The following is a 24,390-nucleotide window of genomic DNA, read 5'->3' as shown; positions in this document are numbered from 1 at the left end:
GAGGAAAGATGGAATAATAATTGAAGGTAAAAAAAATAAAGACTTGTATTTACATAGTGCCTTCTAAGGGCTCACAGCATTCCCATGCACTTTGCAACCCATAAAACATTTTCTAGGCAGTCAGTGGAGTAGAAAATTTTAACACAGCAAGTTCCTGCAAGTCGTATAAGCAAATAATCACTTTAGCTTAAAGTGATGTTGATTGAGGGATAAAAATATTGGCAAGCCACCAGGGATAAATCTTCTTTGAAAACAGTGCTGTATAATCTTTCAAGTTAACTTGTGAGGCCAGCATTTAATATCAGGCTAGTCTTTTGAGATATCTTAAGCAGTGTGACTTCTTCAGGCTGTTGTGTAAACTGCAAACTTGTCTTCTAAAGGGCATATTGATTCAAGGTACGAGTAATGGCTTTGGTTTATCACTGATCTTAACCGATCTTTATCAATCTACCTGTTGCAAATGCATCTACCCCTGAGAGAAGGAGTGACGATGAAAAAATCCTTGTGGAAACAGAACCTCATCTTCACATCAACTACAATACTCATTGTATTGTATGGCAAAAAATAGGTTCAGATTTGATCCTGAGTCTAATGGCAGCAAGGGTACCAATATACAGTACTGTTCAAAGGTCTTTGGCACATACATACCGCTAGGGTGCTGACAATCTTTGCACAGTACTGTAGTAATTTTATGTATTGCACTGTACTGCTGCTGCTAAAAAAAAGAAATTTCATGACATACTGTATGTAAGTGATGATAAACCTGATTCTGATATGGGTTCCTATTGCAGCCTGAGAGTGGGGAGGGGGCAAGGAGAGGGGAATCATGGTTGGGAAAAAGGGAAGAAAGAGGGGAGGGAGCGGGAGGCACCAGAGAGACATTCTGTAGTGATTAATAAACCAATGTTTGGAATCAAAAGATCTTCTCCTGGCTCTCCTTTTCTGCCACCTGTCCTCCTCCCCTCCCACAGTGCTCCACCCTCACCATTCCTAACATCCTCTGCTCCTGCCAGATTTACAAACTTACTCTTCACTCCATGTTGACAAATACATTATTGTGCCACCCTAGCTATACATATGTGCCTAAGACCTTTGCACAGTACCACAGAAAATCTGAATTGAAAATGGATAATGCTTAAACACTCAGCAGGTCAGATGGCATTGATGGTGAGAGAGCCAGAGTGAACATTTCAGATCCATATTCCTTTTTCAGAACTGACAAGTCATTGATCTGAAACGCTAACTCTGGTTTTCTTGTCATGGATGCTGCCTGATCCAGTAAGCATCTCCAGTAATTTAAATTTCCTTTTTTCAAGTTTTCAATATCTACAGTTTTTTTTTTGTTTTTACACTTAGATTCAAAACGGGCATGTTTCAGGTGCCGTGAACCATCAGCACAAGAGATGCACACTCCCACAATTTGACAATTAGTAATCTCATGGCCTGGCATATTACTCACTTTACCGTTACTATCAAGAAAGGGGAATCAACTCTGGCTCAATATACAGTGCAGAAAGGAAAGCTGATGGTAGCACCAGGCATACTTAAAATGAAAAGTCAGCCAAGTGAAGCTACAAAATATGTGTTCCAAATGTCCTTTACTAATCAACCTGGTCTCCATAGCTGTATGTGGCAATGAATTTCATAGATTCGCCACCCTCTGGCTAAAGAAATTCCTCCTCATCTCTGTTATAAAGGGATGTCCTTCTATTCTGGGTCTGTGCCCTCTTGGTCCTAGATTTTCCCACTATAGGAAACATTTTCTCCATATCCACTGTATCTAGGCCTTTCAATATTCAGATCCCCTCCTCATTCTTTCAAATTCTGGTGAGTACAGGGCCAGAGCCATCAAACGCTCCTCATACCCTTTCATTCCCAGGACAATTCTCATAAACTTCCTCTGGACCCTCTCCAACACCAACATATCCTTTCTTAGATATGGGGCCTAAAACTGCTCATGCTACTCCAAGTGATGCCTTATAAAGTCTCCGCGTTACATCCTTGCTCTTATATCCTAGTCCTCTCAAAATTATTGCTAATATTGCATTAATTTTATCTTTTCTCTCCTTACTGCTTTTTAGTTGTCTTCTGTTGATTTTCAATTGTTTCCCAATCTGTTAGCTTCCCATTAATTTTCAGAAGCTCCAACCATTCTCAATAAGGTCAATAATATCTGGTACAGTGCGCTTGATTGGCTCATATACTATCACCCTAAGCATTCATCTCCACCACTACTAGTGCATCATGCCTGTAGTATGTGCCGACTATAAACACTAAAGATGAATCTAAACTGTTATCTGCATGGGGAACATCTTACATTTATTGAATCTTCCCCATTTTTGCAGGATGTCCCGGGATATAGAAGAAGTGGTAGATTTCTTTATGTGAATTCTTTTAACCACTGGCTGGTTTTTGTATACCAGCCACTAAGTTTAAGCAGATTCATTGTCAAGGAGAATCCAAGACCAGGGTCTGCACCAACTTAGCACATGCATCTTGGTGACAAACCATATTCCATCCACACACAAACATTCAGATAAAAGTTTTCTAGTACCTACACACTAAGACCCTTATTATTTTATATTGCTCCATCAACATCCCCCTCCCCACCCCACTGGCCACACCAAGAAAAACAAACACAGCTCTACTCATAACTGAAATGCTCCATCCTGGGAAGATTTTATGAATGTACATTGGGGAGACCAGATTCCACATAGTACACTGGATATGAACAAACCAATAATTGTATAAATAATTGTATTATAACCTCCCAGCTCTTATGTACTTGCTATTGAAGTGAAGTATCCAGTGTGCTTTCTTCCCTATCTTATCTATATCCCCTCTTTTACTGACATTTTGAATCTGCCTTAGAATTCTCCAGCAATACAAGTAATGTTCTATCAATTATATGAAAATATTTCTATAGCTAATGCTCACTTTAAAGCAAAAAAAACTACTTACACTAAATTTTCCTAATAAAATATATGAATTTTCAGACTTGCAGAAAAATTACTTATGTCCACAGGGCAAGGATTGCCTACAATTAAAGTTTTCACTCACTCGTGGGAGTAGTGTGAATTCACATAACAGAACTATAGATGGCACATGCTGGGGGGCAAGACAAGCTACATAAAGGGTGCTGCAAATGGTGGATGAAAACTCTCACAGCCCAGCATCCCTTATGATTTACTGCAATTTCCTGAATTACTTACAATATAGATCTGTAAAAGATAGCGGGTACACAGTAATGGAAAGATTTTTTTAAAAAGTGGAAAAGGCAAATGTAAAAAGTTGGAAGATTTCAAACTAAATTGGGCTATGCTAGACTTTCAGCAATTTTCATCTCTGCAGTAAAAATAAAAGGTGCACTAGATAAAAAGCAAAACTGCAAAAGATTTATCACATTAGGAGTGATAAATGACTACTTAATTTGCTTGCTTACAAATTTTCTGCAAATCATGAAACATAATTTTTTTCCCTGAACATAGAGATCTGTTCTCAGAATGTGTCATCACAATATACTTTTGCATTATCAGACTAATCACTATTAAATTAAGTAGTGCATAGGAGTGAGATCATGCCATTTATTATTTAATACAGTTCTTTATTCATAGCTTACAGGTAGTAAGCAGTATGCTTTCATTGCTAGGCCGGGGCTGTAAATCAAAGAGGCAGGGTTTATGGGATGTGTCAATTACTCTTCTTTGTTCAATTAGTAATGAGGCTTAATATCTGCTGCTCAGGCAGCTGGATGGAAGGAAAGCCCTTAGGTAAAATTAAAAGTACTAAAAGCTCCAGGGAAAGCCATACTTTAAGAGAATAAGAAGACAATCTCCATATTACATTGAGTTCTGTTTTTCATGAGGTATTGAGTGTCATGTCGCTTTATTTATAACTACAGATACTACGTTCCATGCACAATAGATCTATTCAAAGAACCATTGTTGGAAAGACAGAGAGATAACTATATCTAACTGGCATAAGAGAAAAGGCAGTTGTGATTCTCAGGGGATGAAATACATATAAGGAAATATTCTATCAGTTATTTATGTAAATAATTTTTACTAATGTAAGTCTGCATGCTAAATTAATGGGCGTGAGAAGACCAGCTAGCTCAAGGAACATGGTTTCTTAATCATACCACGATGGTTAAATAATTCATCCCAGGATATCTGTTCATACAGTGCCAGGACATTTTACCCCAATTCCACCAACACGTCATCATGGCCACTAGGGGAACAAACCATGTTTATACAAACAGACATGGTACTTCCAAAGCCTCACCAGGTCCTCAGCCTGGCCTCTCTGATGTTAATCCTAGCACACTGACCGCTACAGATAAATAGAGGTACTAGTCAAGATGACCATCATTACACAGACCAACTGGCAGACGTTCAAAGAGGCTGTCACAAATGGGGGTAGACACAGACCTCGAGGAATATGCCTCAACAACCATTGACTATATCAGTAAGTGTGCAGACAATGTTGGTACATCAAGAACGGTCATCTTACGGGCCAACCAGAAGTCCTGGCTGTACGCTGAGTTGCACTCCCTACTAAAAGCCTGGGACGCTGTCTTCAAGTCTAGTGACAGAACAGCTCTCACAGCAACCAGGAGAAACCTCAGCTTAGGCAGCAGGAGGCCAAAGACCACCTATGCACAATAAATTTAGGAACACCTGACAGATAAGGTTCCTCAGCATATGTAGCTGGGCATCAAGGGCGTACTGACAACACAAGAAAAAACAACATCAGCTGTACCAGTGAAGCCTCCCTCCCTGATGCTCTAAACAACTCTTATGCATGCTTCAAGGCATGCGACCCAACAAGCTACTCCCCTCCCAGGTGAGCAGCCACTGTCTGCAACAGCAGCAAACGTGAGCAGAGAAAGACAGTCAACGAGAGAGTCAATCCCCATAAGGCGGCCAGGCCAGACAACATTCCAGACTGAGTACTCAGGGACTGTGCACACCAGCTCACTGACGGCTTCATGGGCATTTTCAACAATTCACTCATCCAGACTGCTGTGCCCACATGCCTCAAATCAGCAATAACCATTCTTGTACCAAAGAACTCTACACCATAAGAAATAAATTTCTACCGCCCAGTGGCACTGACACCAATCATCATGAAGTGCTTTGAACAGCTGATACTGGCACACATTGAAACTCCCTTCCTGCCACGTTAAACACTCATCAATATGCTTGCCGACAGAACCGCTCTGCGACAGATGCCATAGCACCTATCACGGACCTGGCCCTGACACAACTAGAAAACAAGGACACTTCTGTCAGAATGCTGTTTCTGGATTTGAGTTTGGCATTCAACACTACTGTCCCACAAACTCATACTTCTTGGTCTAAATACACCACTGAGTATCTGGGTGTTGGACTTCCTAACGAACAGACCTCAGATAGTCAGGATGCATAACTGCTCCTCCCTCCCCATCATTCTCAACACAAGTGCCAACACCCAACCTCAATAACTATGTTTTGAGCCCACTGCTTACACATGACCGCATGGCCAAACACTTGGGCAATCACATCATCAAATTCGCCGACAAAATGGCAGTGGTGGAGCTCATCACCAACAATGATGAGATGGCCTACAGAAGTGGAGGAGCTGAGGCCTGGTGCCTGGCAAATAATCTCTTCCTTAATGTCAACAAGACAAAGGAGATGCTTAGCGACTTCAGGGGAACTCACACCACTCACACCCCACTTTACATCGGCGGCACAGCAGTGGAAATTGCAAGCAGTTTCAAACTCCTGGGAGTGCACATCACACACAACCCCTCATGGTCCCAGAACACTTTCACAAGCTCACCAACGCCTCTGTTTTCTGAGGAGGCTCAAGACAGCTGGACTTTGCCCATCCATACTCATGTCATTCTACGGATGTGCAGTGGACAGCATCCTAACAAGCTACATCACTGCAGCAGACAGGGAGGCTCTACAAAGGATAGTCAAAACTTCACAAAGCATCATAGGCTCCAGCCTACCCACCATCTTGGACATACAGAACTGTACAAAAGTCTTAGGAACATACATATAGCTATGGTACCTAAGACTTTTGCACAGTACTGTAGTAATTTTATATCTTGCACTGTACTGCTGCCGCAAAAAAAAAACATGACGTTTGCTAGCAATGATAAACTTGATTCTGATATTGGTCTATTGCAGACTGAGAGTGGGAAGAGGACAGAGAGAGGGGAATCATGTTTGGGAAAGGGGGAAGGAGCAGGAAGCCCCAGGAGCACAGTCTGTATTTATTTTTATATTTCTACTTATTGTGTGCTTTTTAAATTTTATTATTATTATTATTGTGTTCTTTATCTTGTGGGCTGCAATAAATCTGGAGTAAAAATTATTTTGTTCTCCTTACACCTTTCTCAGGAAACTTGTTATGATATCCTGATGAAGGGTCTCAGCACAAAACGCCAACTCTTTATTCCTTTCCCTAGATGCTGCCTGACTTACTGAGTTCCTCTATCATTTTATGTGTTGCTCTGGGTTTCCAGCATCTACAGAACCTCTTGTGTGTATGATTTGGTGGTGATGGGTTGTGCTTATGACCAATACCTTTGATACTTTCAGAAGTAAATTGGATTTGTACCAAAGAAAAATACTTCAGAGAAGAGCTGTTGAGCTGAGGTGAGAAAGGTGCAATGACAGAAGAAACACACACTTTATCTATACTGTACAGTTATCTACATCTTGAAAATGCCTATTTTACATTTCAGGGTAGTTATGTGATATGAAGCACTCCTCAGCCTGATCTGACACAGCAAAATGGAGACGGGTATGTAATAGAAGTCTCTAGAGTTTCCAAACAGAGAATTAGGCCTGAGAGGGAGTTTTATAAAAGCATGATGACTAAAGACAACTGCGCTGCTCCAAAGACTGCTATATGAGGTCATTCTTACCCTCTTCCATTAGGCCTTATAATGAGTCAACCTGTAGCGGGGAAGTGATGACCCCCTCCCGTTAGAATGTTTTCGGTAACTTATTTTTTATTCTTTCTTACTTCTCTTCTAATATTTGTATATCTGTGCACTTGTAATGCAACAGTGACATTGTAATTTCCTTTGGGACCAATAAAGTAACTATCTATCTATCTACCTATCTATCTAACCATTCAAATATGGTGAGAAACCATTCTTTAGTTTCAGAAATGCAGAGCCCACAAGAATGGTGAAATCTTCAATAATGCTTCCAATACCTTTCTGTTTGCAATTAGGGTTAAAGACCCTATCCAAAATTGGTTGGAACTGACTGCATTACAGTTGGGTATACTCCAGAGTGATCTTGCAGCAGGGCTGAACTGAGGCAGCCAATGTCTTTTGGATAAAACATTAAATAGAAGCTCCATTTACAGTCGCTCCTGGTCATAATAGGAGTGTGGTGGTGTTACCTACTTTACCCTGGCCAATATCGACTACTCAGTCAACGTCACCATGTAGCTATGATCATCTTGTTTTTTCTTGGGAAGTTGCTGATCTCAAGTTGGCTGATTTCCTATATTACAACAGTGACTACACTTTGGAAGTATTCATTAACTATAAATTGCTTTAGTATGCTCAAAGGTCATGAAAAGTGCAAGTGTTTGAGTATTCTTAAGCAATTAGCAGCTAAAGTAGTAATCCTTTTATTCTGACTCTGGAACATTTTGCTTTAATTAGTTTACTTAACTTGGCGGAGCTGGGTGAAGAAGAGTTCTCTCATTGCATTCATGGAACACTGCCAACTGACCAACTTCTTGGTCTTTATGATCTTTGTGTTGGCATCAGAAGTGGGTAATCCTGGGTCACTCTGCAGGATTGGCAAACTGCTTCTGGGGCTAAAACCGGTGGCTTCATCGCTGACTGTAAGTATTAAGGCTGAAGGACTAGTCTCACATGGTATTAACTGATACATACAACTTCTTGCACAAACTCACAAAAAACATGGACATTTCATCCTAATTTCTAGGCATTAGTTTTTGGAAAGAAAATGCAGCCTAATTTCTTGAAATTTTTATGATCATAAGCATAGGAGCAGATTTAGGCCATTTGACCCATTGAGTCTGCTCCACCATTCTATCGTGGCTGATTTATTATCCCTCTCAACCTCATTCTCCAGCCTTCTCCCCAAAACCCTTGAACACTGACAAACTAAGAACCTACCAATCTCTGCTTTAAATAGTTATATCTAATATCTCCAGAGCTGTCTGTGGCAATGTATTTCATTGGTTAAAGAAATTTCTCTTCCTCTCTGTTCTAAGTGGGAGTGCCTCTATTCTCAAACTGTGCTTTCTGGTCATAGATTCCCCTCCTATAGGAAATATTTTCTCCACGTCCACTCTATCTAGGCCTTTCAATATTCAATAGGTTTCAATGAGATCTTTCCACATACTTCTAAACACCAGTGAGTATAGGCCCAGAGCCACCAAGCACACCTGATACATTAACCAGTTTATTTCTAGAATCATTCTTGTGAAACCCCTCTGGAACTTCTCAATGCCAGCACATCTTTGCAGACTTCCTGCTTCCTCAATACCACCTGTCCCTCCACCTATCCTCACATTGTGGCCACAAAGCCATCAATCCTGTCATCCAAATCATTGACGTATAATGTGAAAAGAAGCAGATCCAACATCAACCCCTATGGAGAACTACTTGTCGCCAGCAGCCAACCAGAAAAGGCCTCCTTCATTCCCATTCTATGCCTCCTGCCAGCTAGCCAATATTCGATCCATGCAAGTATCTTCCCTACAATACCATGGACTCTTTATCTTGTTAAGTAGCCTCACGCACAGCATCTTGTCAAAAGCCTTCTGAAAATCTAAGTAAAGAACATCCACTGACTCAATCCTGCTGGTTATTCCCCTGAAAGAATTCTAATAGATTTGTTCAGCACGATTTTCCCTTAAGGAAACCATGATGACTTTGGCCTATTTTATCATTTGTTTCCAAGTACCCTGGAACCTCCTTCTTATTAATGGATTCCAATGTCTTCCCAACCAGTGAAGTCAGACTAACTAGTCTATAATTTCCCTTCTTCCACCTCCCTCACTTCTTAAAGAGTGGAGAGACATTTGCAATTTTCCAGTCCTCCAGAACCATTCCACAATCTAGTAATTCTTGAAAGATCACTAATAATGCCTCCACTATCTCCTCAGCTCCCTCTTTCAGTACCCTGGGATGTAGTCAATCTGGTCCAGGTGTCTTATCTACCTTCAGACCCTTCAGTTTCTCAAGCACCTTCTGCTTAGTAATAGCACTACACTCACTTCTTCCTCCTGACTCTCGAATTTCTGGCATATTGCTGGTGTCTTCCACATTAAATACTAACGTAAAATACTTATTAAGTTTGTCCCCCATTGTTACTATCTCTCCAGCTGTTCAATATCCACTCTCACCTCTCCTTTACTTTTTAATTACTCTTAATAAATTTGTGGAATTTGTTACCACAGGCAGCTGGGGAGGCCAGGTCATCAGGAGTACTTAAGGCAGAGCTTGATCAGTTCTTGATTGGACATGGCATCAAAGGCTACAGGGAGAAGGCTAGGGAGTGGGGCTGAGAAAGGGAAAAAAGGATCAGCCATGATTGAATGGTGGGGCAGACCCAATGGGCCAAATGGCCTAATTTCTGCCCCTATGTCTTATGGTCTTTATGTATCTGAAAAAAATTCTATCCTCTTTTATATTATTGGTTAGCTTACCTTCTTATTTCATCTCTTCTCTCCTTATAACTTTTTTAGTTGCCTTCTGTTGGTTTTAAGAGCTTCTCAATCCTCTAACTTCCCACTAATCTTTGCTCAATTATATGCCCTCTCCTTTGCTTTTATGCTGTTTTTGACTTCCTTGTCAGCCACAGATGCGTCATCCTCCCCTTGGAATAGTGCTTCCTTTTTGGGAAATGTCTATCTTGTCCCATACGAATTGCTCCCAGAAACTCCAGCAATTGCTGCTCTGCCGTCATCCCTAATGGTGTCCCTTTCCATTCAAATTTCTCTTCTCTCATGCCTCTGTAATTCCCTTTACTCCACGGTAATGCCAATATATCTGACTTTAACTTCTCCCTCTTAAACTGCAGGATGAACTCTGATCACGTATTATGATCACTGCCTCAAAGGGTTCCTTTAGTTTAAGCTCCCTAATCAAATCCGGTTTATTACACTACACCCAATCCAGGATCACCTTTTCCCTAGTGGGCTCAACCACAAGCTGTTCTAAAAAGCCATCTCGTAGGCATTCCACAAATTCTCTCTCTTGGGATCCAGCACCAACCTAACTTTCCCAATCTCCCTGCATATTGATATCCTCCCTGACCATTGTAACATTTCCTTTTTTTACAATCCTTTTCTATCTCCCATTGTAATTTGAACCCCACATCCTGGCTACTGTTCAGGGGCCTATATATAAATCCAATTAAAGTCTTTTTACCCTTACAGTTTATTAACTCTATCGACAAGTACTCTACATCTTCCAATCCTATGTCACCTCTTTCTAAGGATTTGAGTTCTGTTATTTTACCAACAGAGCCACACCAACCCCTCTGCCTACCTGCCTGTCCTTTCAATACAGTGTGTACCCTTGGATATTAAGCTCCCAACTGATCTTCTTTCAGCCACAACTTAGTGATGCCCAAAGCATCATACCTGCCAATTTCTAATTGCACTACAAGCTCGTCTACCTTATTCCGTATACTGTGTGCATTCAAATATAACACCTTCAGTCCTGTTTCCATCACCCTTTTCGATCTTGCCCCCATGATATACTTCAACTTATCCCACTGACAGCAATTCTACCCCCTCCTCTGCCTGTCCTTCCTCACAGTCTCACTACACACTGCAGTTACTTGTATGGCAACTGCCCCATCACTGCGGTTCCCGGTCCCCTGCTGAATTAGTTTAAACCTTCCCCAAGAGCTTTAGCAAACCTGCCCACAAGGTTATTGGTGCCCCTTAAAAAGTGAGAACAAAAATACACTCAAATTAATACTGTTTTACTAGGTGAGTATGTATTGATTTACCTTAGCTCTTTAATTTTCTTATATTGTACAGATTAGTTCAATCCTACATCTAAGAAAATGCTATACTTCTGGACTTCAGTTCCATTCTGGATTTAATTTCAAATGAATATAAAGTTACATGAACTCTTTAAGCAAATGTCATTCCTACTACCTCCAGGAAAACCATAACTAATTGACAAAGTGCACAGGTTGAAACGTCTTGATATTAGATTTTTCCAATTTAGTGACCTGGGACAACTCATATGGGAGAAAAGAAGTAAGAACTTAAAAATGAAATTATTTGAATAAGATTCAAAATTATGATAAAAAAAAGTCACATGGGTGGTGTGGGAAATACAAGAGAGAGAGTGAGACAGCATGCACATGCATTCAAATGCAAGTTGGGATCTGAATTTGGAAATGAGGCACATTGTCAGGGAATAGTTTAAATACCATCCGGCATTCTGTAGCCTCACTTGGAAACACAATTTAACTGGGAACACAGAAGTAGAAAAAAAAGTCTTATATTAACACCTATCACATTAATAGTTATTTTTAAAATTAACACGTCATTTGAAACAAAAAATGTAAGTTGTCCCTTGTGGACTCAAAGATATTTAATAATAGCTAGCCTTTCAAAAATGTATATGAATTTAAGCTTGTAAATCTCTTTTGACCCAGCAGAAGGAAACCACAGATATTCCTCCTGGGTCACACCAATTCTCAAAGTTTACACTTATACTTTATTGTCATCAAACAATTGATACAAGAACGTACAATCATCACAGCGATATTTGATTCTGCGCTTCCCACTCCCTTGATCACAAATATTAAATATTAAAAATATTTTTAAAATAGTAAAAATTAGTAAATATTAAAAATTTAAATTATAAATCATAAATAGAAAAATGGAAAGTAAGGTAGTGCAAAGAAACTGAGAGGCAGGTCCGGATATTTGGAGGGTACAGCCCAGATCCAGGTCAGGATCCGTTCAGCAGTCTTACCACAGTTGGAAAGAAGCTGTTCCCAAATCTGGCTGTACGAGTCTTCAAGCTCCTGAGCTTGATACACATTCATACACAACTGGAATAAAATTCATTTGCAAATGATCTTAAGTTACTTTGCTTTCACAAGGAAGTAGTTTTAAAAATGAATAAATTTTATATGATTCAGGCATGCAATCTCAGTTGGGTAATTTGGGAGAAAGCAATAGGTGAAAAGCACTTCACCTCTGTTCAAATGGGAATAAATTGGAATGAGTTTCTTGATTTGTTCTTCTGTCATTTCCTGTGACTTCCTAATGAGTAGAAGGGGTGTGATAAAGTGGCACTTAAAATGGAATAAAAACTGAGTTCCTATATGGCTGAAGAAAAATTAAAGTGTTCTAAATAAATATGACTCTTAATGTAACTTTCTCCCTTCAGTAAATCTAATGTAAATGCATCTATTCAATATTCCTTAAGTGATGGACTCTTCCAATCAAAATTTTAGGGTTCAAACAGATAAGTATAGAAATATGATAATGAATGATGCTAGGAATACATTTTCAGGACATCATTCTTTGATATTATGAATACTTTAATGGAGGGCTCAATTCCTATATTACATAAAAGAATACTAGCAAAAATTATGATCAATTCACAATAGGCTAGCCATTATAACTATTTATTCAGAGAGATATTCATTGTCAGACTAAAGAGTGAACTTTCTCTATAGACTAGAAGTGATCTTGCATCACCATCCACAAAATCAAGATCTGTCATTACATCAGTTTTTTGCTTGTCAAGTGTGCTGAGGTCAGATTAAACAATAAGTTTGACCCTGGTGATGCCTTACAATTATTTTCCTTCAAGTTTCAGTTTTGCAACCACATTCACCCCTGTAACCCAGAGATTTTTGATTTCCTGGTAACGGCCCTAAAAACCATGGGAATAATAATATCAGATCACCAGACAAAATTGTTTCTGATAGGAATCATGACCACTCTTTACATACCACTCTAACAGGTTGTCTGTCCTTGTAAAGATCAAATGAATTGATAAAATTAACAGATTTGTAAATAATGCCTCAGAATATCAATAAATCTGGTCAAACTAAAATTGATTTTTAGTAGCATTGCCAATATGTATCATTCTTTAAAGTATTTGTAAAACTAAGGTTTGAACTGATTACACAGTTTATCAAATTCACAGAAATCTATTTTTAAAATCAATTGTTTACAGAGATTCCTTGTGAATTATACTTTTCACTCAAGACACTCATCCTTAGATATTAAACAGTAGGTAACAGTATTATAAAAATTCAGTATGCAAAAGCATTTAAATAGTTCTTACCTACAGTACATTAATCTTGAAGTACTGTTTTAAGACTTATAATAACCAGGCAGGGAGATCTTAGACCAATAAAAGTGGCTGTCAAATGACCTTTTTTCTGCTCTGCAGACCATGGATGAATTGAATGCTTAAATAAATGAATGGACAGATTAAAAGACAAATGAATCAGCCAAGAAACAATAAAAAGGGTCCCTGGTATCTTTTAGACAACTAAAACTAACTGCTCTTTAAGAAAAGCACCATCTCATTGAGCTGGTCTAAGTAGGCTATATATCAACATCTACACAGTACCTCCCTTTAAAAAAGGGACATAACGGGCTTTCTTGTAGCATACATTTAAGCAACTATTGAAATAATTCATATCTATTAAAACTCATTTTTAAATCAGAATCCAATTCTGGATAATTGCAACCTTTGGTGATCATGTCCAGAAAATCATGTGCCATAGTTTCAACAACATTGACAGCCTTACAGATGCTGTCAATTGTACAAGCTCCAAAGTCAAGATTCATTACTTTATAACACATCTATACAAGTTTAATATTTTGTGTATTTATTTAGCAACCGTGAACTTGAACAGTCAGATTTCTACCAGCTTTCAGTGCCTCAGTATATTTAAAACAAATTCACATCATTGGATTTAATTTTTTATTGGTCTCAAATCCCTGATTTACTATTACAAAAATCTTAAAAAGCACTTTAGTATTATTGTACTATAGTTCAGGACCATGTATAGGCTTTTGTATTTTAAAATATCTTTAAAATATTCTAACTACTTTGCAATATCTATGGTTAAATGTTGTAAGTAAAAAGTAAAATGGAACATTCTAAAGAATAATACCCATTCATTATGCTGATGCAATTCCTAAAGATTGCTTCAGTCTAACCGCATTCCCTAGTATTTTAACAAACATCTATACAAGAATGGAGAACATGCTGGAGAAATACAAAGTATGACCCATAGTTCTAAACAAGAATAGCACTTATTAGTGACTTGGTGGTATGAGTCTGTATTTCGCTAAGTACATTTTGGAAAACTGTGTCTGGTTTCTGTGGGATAGGATGGGGAGGACTGTGATGTGTGTGGATGCACAGCTGAAATTTAAAAGGTATAATCCTTCTTCAAATTAGCTATTAGATATTCACATACAATCATCTTGTATGATTTCATGCAGGCCACTTTGAACTTAGGCATATATGTATATACAGTACTGTGCAAAGGTCTTGGGAGCATATACTGTATACAGCAAGGGTGCCCAAAACTTTTGCACAGTACTGTATTTGTCAACGTGGAGCGGACATCGAGTTTGTAAATCTGGCAGGAACAAAGGATGCTGGAAACGGCAAGGCTGGAGCGTGGCGGGAGGGGTGTGAGACGAGTGGCAGAAAGGACTGCCAAGGGCAGGGGATGGCGCAGGTGCAGACACACCCAGCCCTAAGTCACCAGGCAAGGTCATTTGATTCCAAACAAATGGCTTATTAATCATTACCCAATGTCTCTTTGGTGCTTTCCACTCTCATCCCTCTCCCTTCCCCTTTTCCCAACCATGATTCCCTTCTCCCCGTCCCCTTCCCATTCTCAGTCCACAGTAGAGACCCGTTTCAGGATCAGATTTAGCATCACTCACATATGTCAAGAAATTCATTTCTTTTGTGACAGCAGTACAGTGCAATACATAAATTTACTACAGTTCTCTTGAAAAGACTTAGGCACCCAGGCCATATATACTGTATGTGCCTAAGACTTTTGCACAGTCATTAAGCAATCTTGCTTTCTTAAAATATGCCATTTATTACTACGATTTTGATTTCATAAGCAGGTGTGATTGACTCATTATATAAAAACTCCACCAAACAAACTGCTAAAAAATTCTGCTGATAGAATGGAAAATAAGTCTGTGTCATTAAATTTAATTTGCCAAGTGATGTCTGCTAAAATTGAGATTCAAACCCTAATATCACTTTTTAAGACAAATATACTGTATAAGAAATCAATTTCTAAATTTGGGCTCTTCAAGGTAAATATAAAAGTTGCCAGTAATGTTAAGATATAAACATGGTGTACTATGCTTTCCACTTAAAATATTTGCAGCTTGTTGCATATGTTCTCAAAAAACAAACTAATTTTGAGGTTCCAGTCATTTAATCAAATGTAAATAGAGCAATAAGGACTGCTGAAATTCAGTTTGAAATGCACAGGCATGAATGTCTGCAAGATGACAAAGGAGATTTGCATTGGTTAGTTCCAGAAGACAACAGATGGAAAAATAAGAAAAAACAACTTTTGCCAATTGGAAGACAGACAATCCTACCACATAAAGCTGGAATTCTTTGAATCAAGTATACTATTTATTATAAAAGTTAATTCATTAAAAAACAATTTAACAGCGTGCACAGATATCAAACAAATTGAAGTAGTTCATGAAACCGAGGACATTAGTTATTTAGATGAATAGACACTGATTTCAAAACTGAGAAGTGACATGATTTAAATAGATCTAAAGTTTGTCACAGTATCAGCTCCATACTTTGAATTCAGCTACACAGAAGATTCCCATCTCTTCCACAACAATGATCTACCATAGGTTGATTACCCTTTAGAAATTCTTTTTGGCTAATTTTCTGGCTCTGAGTCTAAATAAGATGGTCTCCAGTAAGATATTGTTAAGCTAGGAGAATTGAGTTTTTTCCCCATATGTAAAGATGTCATTAACAATTACAACTATCTAGCTCTCACACAGTATGTAGACAGAAAGAAAGTAAGTAGAAGATTCATTCAGAATCATACCTATTTGTCCCTTGGTTTGGCAGAAAATGGTCAGAATGAGCACCTTTGTGGTCTGCACCCTGTGTTAATTTTATACACACACAGCTCTTTCAATAGCTATAATTTCTTTATCTTCGGCAATAAACCAGAGTAGGTCTTTCTCCAGTCTGGTATTATTTCCATGAGTCCTCAGTGACATGCTCTACCAGAATGATATTATTCTTAGTGAACCTCAACAGGTTGGATGTAGAGATATGCCTCCATTTGTAGTGTTCAAATCTGTATAATCTTGAATGTACTGATTTACCTACTGGCACCAAGGAGAGGATGGTGCAGCATTCATTTCCTAGATGACCTATTCTCCTTGAATGTAACATTTTAAATGTCTCCATTACAGCATTAGTGACAATAGCTATATCTTCTTCTAACTCCTGGGACTCTCCTGAAATTGGTAGTAATATTACTATGTTCTCCATAATGCACTGAGAGCATAAAATAATATGCTGAAAGTAAAAAGCCAATGATATGTACTGCACTGTCATCAGAAACTTTTGTTTCATGTACAATGGGCTGAATGGTCTTCTGTATCATAAATTTTCCATGGACATTAAAATATTTTAGATATAATTTTTAGATAACACATCCAAAAGTAGGCTATTATACATTTGGATTATTAGTTAAGGACATTTTAATAAATATTTGCAATTGGCAATAAGTGGCAGAATGTGATACAATTGAAATCTAACTTATGTTTCTCTTGCATTTACCACCCTCCTGTGGTAATTTCTTAACCAATTAAATTCTGAAAGGGTTAAAGGTTTTGTAAATCAATATGTTTATAGTTCTGTGGGAAATTTGTACATTTGTATTATATTGCCTAGCTTATAAAACATACCCTCCTTTTAGAGAAATCACAATTAATCTATCATAGGCTAGAAGGCTTGCTTCATTAGTCAGCAGAGATAAGAATCATCAGCTAGTCTGTATGATTTGTCTAATTAGCTGCAGTTCATTTGTCATTTTCATTTTCTTTGCGCAATGCATAGCTGAATAATCGTTGCCTTCATCAGTTGCTGAACAATGCGCCCCTTTCAAGCCATCACCATCAGTGTTGTCACTTTATCCATTATAAGATTTGGGTTTCATTTAACCAGTAATTAAACATTACAGCCTGCACACTATTACAACAGAGGATAAGGAAGTTACTAATTACATCAGAAATGAGCCAACATTTATCTCTATTTTTTTACATGTTTTTTTTTCCTCTGGTGTGCAAGCACATAGCTAATTTACCATTTTGAAATAATGATGACTTTCCTCCCTTGCATCTAGTACTAGTCATTTAAAATGTGTTGCCACAAAGGTAATGCACCTGAGCTGATTATTTCACTTCACCTAGAGTGAAAGGTCAATTAATTAATTCATTAACAAATACAGTTATGTTGAAAAAGATTTGTATTAATAAACCACAATTTATTTTTATATTAAAAATTAATAAACTTTTAGGTTTCTCATCAAAAATAATGTTTCATAATATTTTCCAAATAAGCATTAATTAATATAGGTATGTGAAAATATCTATTGCTGAATATTAGTGTCTTGAAATCAGCTGCCACAAAACACCAAGTTCATTCTTGGTCTCCTGTGCTCCAGCTGCCATGAATGACTGATGGTCATGTGACAATGTGGTCAGGGCAGGGAGGTGTGCCCCAGTGAAACATTAGTTACCCATGTTTAATCTTCCTTGCCTACAGAGCATAATTTTGAAGCTTTGCATAAAAAAGTACAAGTTTAAAAAAGTACAAGTTTAAAAAATACTCAACGAAGTATTGTGTTAAATCACCTTACTGAAATATTAGGGATTTGTACCTACCTCTCTCTTTAACAGGTTTTAAAAGTGTCCATACAGTGAATGACTTCAAAGTGCAAGGATGTTGCTTTTGGCATGCAATCAGATTTTACAACAGCGATGAAATACATTCCAAGATTTTAAAAGATCTTTTACAGATTCATGTGTAGTTGCATATTTCAAGATAATCTACTTTTTATGTGATAGCTGAGGAAGAATTGTTGGCCACGGCACCAACAAAGCTTCTCAATTTGAACATTTTCTCTAACAAGCAGATGACAACTTAGTTTGACAATACATTGAAAGAACAGAAGCAGAATCAGAATCAGAACTCAATCCCTTTCAATACAATAAGGAAGTGACAACCACAGGAAGAATAGAAAATTAGTCAGCAGTACTAAAGAAAATGAGAAGAACAACTTTGGAATTATTGCCAAAAAACATGTATTCTGGCATGCAGTTAGCACCACATGCTAAAAGATACAACAGACTTAACCCTCTCTTTATGGCCAAACTTTCCAATCTCTAACAACATTAGTAATTATTTCTAAAATGTACTGTTTAAATGGATGGTAGTAATAGATTGTATAATAGCTTTCAAAAAAAAATAATCGAACCTATCCTGGTAAAAATATTGTTTAGAGGTTAGTGAGGAAGAGCAAGGGAGTTGGACCAACTGGATCGCTCTTTCAAAGTTCCAGCACAAGCATGATGAACTGAATGTTCTTCTGTCCTTTTCATGTGCAAAAGAAAGGAATAACAAGGTAGTGTTCATGGGTTCAAGGACCGCCCATAATCAAATTGTGGAGGGAAAGAAATGGTTCCTAAATCACTGAATATGGGCCTTCAGGTTCCTGTACCTCCTCCTTGATGGTAGTAATGAGAAGAGGGCATGTCCTGTAGCATCCACAGTCTTGCGTGTCTTCCGATGCTGGGAGATGATGGGTGGAAACAACAAAGGGCTGCAGATTATGGAATTTGATAAGAAAAGGAGAGGACTGGAACCAGATAAGATTGGGATAAATTGGGATAGTGTGCAGATGGGAACAGAGGGGAGAGGGGAAGGGATAGGGGTCTGATTGTACTAAATATTTCATGCATTTACCAACAAAGTACAAATGTCATTAATGTTTTCACCCCAAACATTGCATCAGTGAAATGTTCGAGAGTGTTTTACATAGGCCAAGCCTCTCAGTGTTCAGTAGAGGCAGCATGTTTCCTCAAAGAGCCTTAATGGTGGTGGCACCTGTTACATACCCCATGGGTATCTTGTGACTGTCTTATGAGCATGATGTAATGGTCTTGCAGAGGTCATGATGTAATTTTCCCTCCGGTGTGAGGTCACATGATGACCTGTTCTCAACAGGTATATAAAGGGAGACCCCTGGTGTGACGCAGTTAGTTTTTCCAGTTCAGTTTTGTGTTACTTCGTCAATTACTCCGTATTGCTGCGTATTCGTTTTATGACACAGTTTCATTTTAAAACGGAGTTTTACTTTCTATTGTAAGGTAAAAAGGTTGTGCTGTCAGTTTCACAAATCGCTGCCAGCTTTGTTGGTATATCTTTGATTTACTTTTTCAGTAGTATTGGAGAGTGAAGGCTTTATTAAAGGACAGGAACCTGAAGGATCCGAATAAAGTTGGAGTCGTTGGGTGGCTTTATCAAGGATCGACCTTATTGAGGATTCGTTTCAGAAATGGTGACCTGTATCTGAGATAACTCAAGCAAGAGCAGGAAAGTTTGAGCAGTGTCTACTTTCCAGCAAAAGGTCAGTTTTATTTTAAGCCGTTTTATTTCCTTCGTCGTGAATCCTTTGGAGAATCAGCAGTAACGTCACGTCTTTGAAGAAATCCGTTTCCAGAGAAGTCTCTCCTTGTTGACTGTGTAAATCACTTGGACTCTCGAATTTACCATTTTAAGACAGGGTTTGAATTTACCACTTTAAGAACTGTTTTCGCATTTACCCTTTTAAGAACTGTTCCAGAGTTGCCGTATAGCAGTTAACTTCCGGTTGAGTTAGTCGCTTGAATACTTTTCACTATTTGTTGAGCAGAGTTTAATAAATGTTTACATTTGTTTATAAAATCTGCCTCAATTCATAATTCATTGTTGCCGATCACGTAACACACTGAACTTCAGTATATCACATTCAACTGTTCTGTGCCTTGGAATGCGAGCATCTCCTTGCACTGGTTGGTAAGAGTTTATCTTTAAAGACTAATACCAAATACGAGCATTTTAATTCACATAATTACCAAGAGTACTAACTGGTGCTCTGTAACTGAAGGGCTATGGAAGATCTGCTGTTCAGTGAATACAAGATAGAAATTGACAGAATTTGAGATATTAACTCAATCAAGGGATATGGGGTCAGGGAAGGAAAAGACTGAGGTACAAGACTGGCATAAGTTTGACAATACCACATGGTATACTCCTGCTCCTAATGCTCATGTTCCTTGATTCTGCTCTAAATCCTAAAATAAAGTTCACGCAAGAAAAGCAAACCCACAAAACCATAAAGCGGCTAATGGACGCGGTGGGACGCGACCTGGACTTTGCATTCAGCTATTTGGATGACATCCTCATAGCCAGCAGTAGTCATCAGGAGCATCTGTCCCACCTCCGCCAGCTCTACTCCCGCCTGAGTGAATTCGGCCTTACAATCAACCCGGCCAAATGCCAGTTCGGACTCAACACCATCGACTTCCTGGGCCACAGGATTACTAAAGACAGGGCAACCCCAAACTGGACTGGTCAAAGAACACTGAGGCTGACTACGAGAAGGGTCAGAGCCTGAGGAGACTGAGGTCCTTTAACATCTGCCGGATGATGCTGAGGATGTTCTACGAGTCTGTGGTGGCCAGTGCTATCATGTTTACTGTTGTGTGCTGGGGCAGCATGCTGAAGGTAGCAGACACCAACAGAATCAACAAACTCATTCGTAAGGCCAGTGATGTTGTGGGGATGGAACTGGACTCTCTCACGGTGCTGTCTGAAAAGAGGATGCTATCTAAGTTGCATCCCATCTTGGTCAATGTCTCCCATCCACTACATAATGTACTGGGCGGGCACAGGAGTACATTCAGCCAGAGACTCATTCCACCGAGATGCAGCACAGAGCGTCATATGAAGTCATTCCTGCCTGTGACCATCAAACTTTACAACTCTTCCCTTGGAGGGTCAGACACCCTGAGCCAATAGGCTGGTCCTGGACTTATTTCATAATTTACTGGCATAATTTACATATTACTATTTAACTATTTATAGTTCTATTACTATTTATTATTTATGGTGCAACTGTAACGTAAACCAATTTCCCCCGGTATCAATAAAGTATGACTATGACTATCTTCAATCCACACTTCACTCTCACCACCATCCCAACCATCATCTGCCCCTACCCCATCCCCACCTGCTAAAATCATTGTAATGGTCTTCAGCACAAGAGACAAGCAGCATACAAAAAGAAAACTGTACACTTTACCAAGAGTTAGCAAAATGAAAACAAGTCAAAAACATATAAAGAACACAAAAGTATGTTCATTATAATAATGTAAAATATGAAGACACTGACATGGCTTCCATTGGGATTTGTATTTGTGAATATATTTCTGCTTGGTCCAATTTGTCTTGTACAGTTTTGATTTCTAGTGCAGCTTAATAAAAACCTTTACAAATATCCAGGCTTCCATTAAGACAAAGAACAACAAACAAAGGCTGAAGGGGAATTGTGATGTGCAAATAATCTGCATGTGTTGATAGCAAAGGAACCAGTGTCAACTTTGTGTGCTCATTATAATAATATCGGCTTTCAGCCAGCAGTAACTGCGCCATTGGTCAGACTCACCAACAAGGGGCCAATGCCATGACAGCAAGTGCACTTGTAAAGTTTATAGGCAGTGCAACTGACATCTTAGTGAAGGACTTGCAAAACAAAACAGATCAATTGCAGTTTTACAGGCTGAGAAGCTCCAGTGAAGCCTACTTCTGTGCTTCACCTATAGCAGCACCAGCAGAAACCTACTTTAACAGGATAGAAGGCTGAATCAGCACTCAACAGTATGCAAGATATGCCAGGAGCTAGCTGAAAATTTGTGTTTTTTGCCTCCAATCACACTTGAAGGGATCGAGAAAATGCTGAATGCAAGCTGTGGACTATGAAAATCAGAACAATGAAGTTACAGTGGGTTTTGCTTTGCAACTATGGCTTTGTGGAATATTTCTACCTCGAAAGAGCTAGTCTTCATATTGATTTTATAGTGACTCACTGAGTCTGAACTATGTCCTGAGAAGGTTGTATATATATATATATATATATATAGATCTGTAAGGATCAAAGGAAATTCTTCAGTTGTTATTGGTTGTAACAGTGAGTTACTGCCTCAGCCACAGAGTTACTATAGTCGGGATAGGCTGCAGTAAGGAGAAGGGGTTAGTCACTACCAAAACACCACCGGAACACAGGCTGTAGTCAAGAAAAGGAGCTAGCTATTCCTTAAGAACCGAAGGACCACCCGGACAGAAGATAATTGAGGTGTAGTCAGGAAAGTGAAATGGCCGTTCATGGAAAGTAATTTCACATGATCGATAGAAAAATCTTGATTTTAGCTCACAGCATAGTGGGGTAAAGAGTCTAAAAGGAAATCCTGGTGTCAGTTGTTTGTTGCTAAGATTGGAACAACCACTCAACCTCAAATAAATGTATTTCTCTGTAGAATAAGGAATTTTGGTTTGTTTTCATTTACTAAAAGATCCCAATCTGAACCTCTGTTTAGCAGATGTTAATTACCAATCTGTTGTAAAATGATTTTAACTTAAAAATACAGCACAATAACAGGACCTTCTAGTCTGGTGCCCAACTACATCAACGTGATCAATTAACCTACTAACACATACGTCTTTGGAATGTGGGAGGAAACTGGAGCACATGGAGGAAACCCACGTGGTCATGGGGAGAATGTACAAACTCCTTACAGACAGCGGTGGAATTGGACTAGGGTTGCAGATGCTGTAATAGTATTACACTAACAGCTATGCTACCATACCGAAAACTTAGGATACAGGTCCCATACAACCTTTGTATAACAAAATCCTGTGCACCATTTGCCTTCTTAAATTGCTTGCTTTAGTAAACTAACATTAGCTTGTTTCTCAACTACTTAAAATGTAAAACGTAAACACAAGAGATTCTGCAGATGCTGAAAATCCAGAGCAACAAACACAAAATGCTGGAGGAATTCAGCAGGTAAGGCAGCATCCATGGAGAGGTTTCATCAGGACATTTAATGCACTTAAAATGAATTTTCCAAGAAAATATTTGACATCTCAAAGCATGAAGGTCGGATGGTTGTGTAAACCAGATGGTGTTGTTCAAGGGTCTGCCACTAAAGCGTGAGAAAACATGGACTTTTGAAAAGATGTTGCAAATGCAAGGTCTTTCCTTTGCAAGATCTTAAGCTGTTGATGAAGTCAGAGCCAAGGTCAGCTCTGAGGAGAGGAAATGTAAGGACAATTCATGAACAAGAAAATGGTCGCATATTCTGAGGGAGGATGAGAGATGGGAATAGTCACACCAAAGGAGTCAGGATGATCAGTAATTAGGGACTTGAGTTTTTGGTTGGCTGAGAGGGGTGGTATGATCTGCAAGTTGGGTTAGGAGGGTGGGGGATGGTGGGAGATAACTGAAGGAGACAAAGGAACATTTCTAATTTTAAAAGGGGAACTCGTTGGGTTTCCAGCATTATTAAGTGAACTGTGCAGCAACACTCCCTCTAAGCTATTTAGAAGCATGATTCACAGGACTGTAGAAAACTACTGCTGCACAGAAACTTGCAGGTTGACTGTGCAAGTGCCATTGTAGGGTTTGGACTTTTGTCCATCTAGGCATATGCTTCAAGCTTTTAAATTCAGTACCATTGCATATGTTTAAGAAACCTAGATAGTAATAGGTAAAACCTGGACATTTATTGTTAAGGAATTTGTTTGTCCATTAAGTAAATAAGATGTACTGAGGACATGCAGAGTCTGAACAATGATACATTTTCCACTCTTTCCTTGATTTCACTGATTCTGGCTGCACTCTTTATAGCACGTCAGCTATTTTATCTTTTGTCACGATTTGCATAACATCTCATTTTCCTCTGAATCAAATACAATAAAGACCTTCACAGCAAATATGAATGAGTCCCTAATGTCTGCAGCAAAACATATCTGAGAGCTGTAACCAGCCATCTTTACCAGTGTAAGGTAAATTCACTGTGTATGCAGTCCCAATGCAAAGTTATCTCCAAAAGGAATGCAACTTACAAAATTGAAGCTCTGGCATTGTATGTGGTAGCAAGAAATTTATTCCATTATTTAAACACCATGAATGTCTAAATCAATTTTAGTTACAAAAGTTTTTCATTTCTTAAATCATGCTGGCTTGCATCAACAACGCTTGCATA

At 38.7% G+C, this 24,390-nt stretch overlaps 1 protein-coding gene across 2 annotated transcripts in view; it reads right to left on the bottom strand.

The window, feature by feature from the left end:
- LOC140206310 (ERI1 exoribonuclease 3-like) overlaps positions 1-24,390 on the bottom strand; it is a 359,410-nt gene that overhangs the window by 109,349 nt on the left and 225,671 nt on the right. The gene's annotated exons all lie outside the window — the stretch shown is intronic.

This window comes from Mobula birostris, chromosome 12 (genome assembly GCF_030028105.1).
Source record: "Mobula birostris isolate sMobBir1 chromosome 12, sMobBir1.hap1, whole genome shotgun sequence".
In the NCBI taxonomy this organism is placed as follows: Eukaryota; Metazoa; Chordata; class Chondrichthyes; order Myliobatiformes; family Myliobatidae; genus Mobula; species Mobula birostris.
Note: the sequence above shows the minus strand (reverse complement) of the source record. Positions and strands in the feature narration are given on the sequence as shown.